A 1,770-nucleotide genomic window follows, 5' to 3' on the forward strand; every position below is an offset into this window, starting at 1 on the left:
GAATGGGCTCTATTGTTTGCTCCATCTTCTTTTTAGTGATGGGCTTGTCCTCTTCAATGAGGATGTCTTCCTTTATGACAATTCTGACTAAATTGCACAGGTGACAGATGAGATGAGGAAAGGCTAAGCTTGCCAAAGTGGAGGGCTTGTCAGCCACCTTGTATAGTTCTAGAGGTATGATCTTATGAACTTCCACTTCCTCTCTGATCATGATACTATGGATCATGATACTATGGATCATGATAGCCCGATCCACAGTTACTTCGGATCGGTTGCTAATAGGAATGATAGAGCGTTGGATGAACTCCAACCATCCTCTAGCCACAGGCTTAAGGTCCGGCCTTATTAGTTGAATCGGCTTGCCTTTGGAATCTCTCTTCCATTGAGCTCCTTCCACACAGATGTCCTTGAGGACTTGGTCCAACCTTTGATCAAAGTTGACTCTTCTAGTGAAAGGATGAGAATCTCCTCTCATGATTGGAAAGTTGAACGCCAATCTCACATTTTCTAGACTAAAATCTAAGGTTTTCCCTCGGGCCATTGTGAGACAATTCTTCGGGTCCGGGTTCATACTTTGATTATGATTCTTAGTGATTCATGCATTAGCATATAACTCTTGAACCATTAAGATTTTGACTTGTTGAATGGGATTGGTGAGAGCTTCCCATCCTCTTCTCCTAATCTCATGTCGGATCTCCGGATATTTGCTCCTTTTGAGCTTGAAGGGAACCTCAGGGATCACCTTCTTCTTGGCCACAACTTCATAGAAGTAGTCTTGATAGACCTTTGAGATGAACATTTTCATCTTCTATGACTTAGAGGTGGAAGCAATTGCCTTTCCTTTCCTCTTTCTTGAGGTTTCTCCGGCCTTAGGTGCCATTAGTGGTTATGGAAAATTAAAAAGCAAGGCTTTTTCCACACCAAACTTAAGAGGTTTGCTCGTCCTCGAGCAAAAGAAGAAAGAAGAGAGTAGAAGAAGAAGAAGAAAATTTTCACTTGGAGGCTTGAGAGGGTTCGGCCAAGGGGGATTTTGAGTGTATGTAAGGTGTGAAAATGAAGGAGTAAGGAGGGGTATTTATAGGGTAAGAGAGGGAGTTGGTTCGTGTGAGAAGGGGTGGGTTTGGAAGAGAAATGGTTTGAATTTGAGTGGGTGGGGGTAGGTGGGGTTTTATGATGGGTTTTTGGGAATTAGAGGATGGATGTGAGTGGTGAAGAGAATATGGAGAAGAGGTTAAGATTTGATAGGTGAGTGGTGTTTTGGGTAGAGTGTTATAGAGAGGTGTGAAGAGGAGAGAGAGTGAGGTGGGGTAGGTGAGGATCATGTGGGGTCCACAGATCCTGAAGTGTCAAGGATTTCTCATCCCTGCACCTTTCTGGCATTCAAACGCCCTCTGTGTGGCCTTTCTGGCGTTAAACGCCAGTCTGCTGCCCTTTACTAGCATTTAAACGCCAGTCTGTTGCCTTTTCTGGCATTTAAACGCCAGTCTGCGTACTAGTTCTAGCGCTTAACACCCAGAATGGTGCCAGACTAGGCGTTTAAACGCCCATTTTTTACCCTTACTGGCGTTTAAACGCCAGTTTACCTACCAGTTCTGGTGTTTAACGCCCAGAATGGTGCTAGGCTCGGCGTTAAATGCCCATTTTGGTATCCTTACTGGCGTTTAAACGCCAGTAAGCTCGTCCTCCATGGTGTGCTATTTTTGATTTTGCTTTATTTTTTGCAGTTGTTTTTGTGACTCCACATGATTATTGTCCTAAAAAAGACATAAT

Source organism: Arachis hypogaea, chromosome 10 (genome assembly GCF_003086295.3).
Source record: "Arachis hypogaea cultivar Tifrunner chromosome 10, arahy.Tifrunner.gnm2.J5K5, whole genome shotgun sequence".
NCBI lineage: Eukaryota > Viridiplantae > Streptophyta > Magnoliopsida > Fabales > Fabaceae > Arachis > Arachis hypogaea.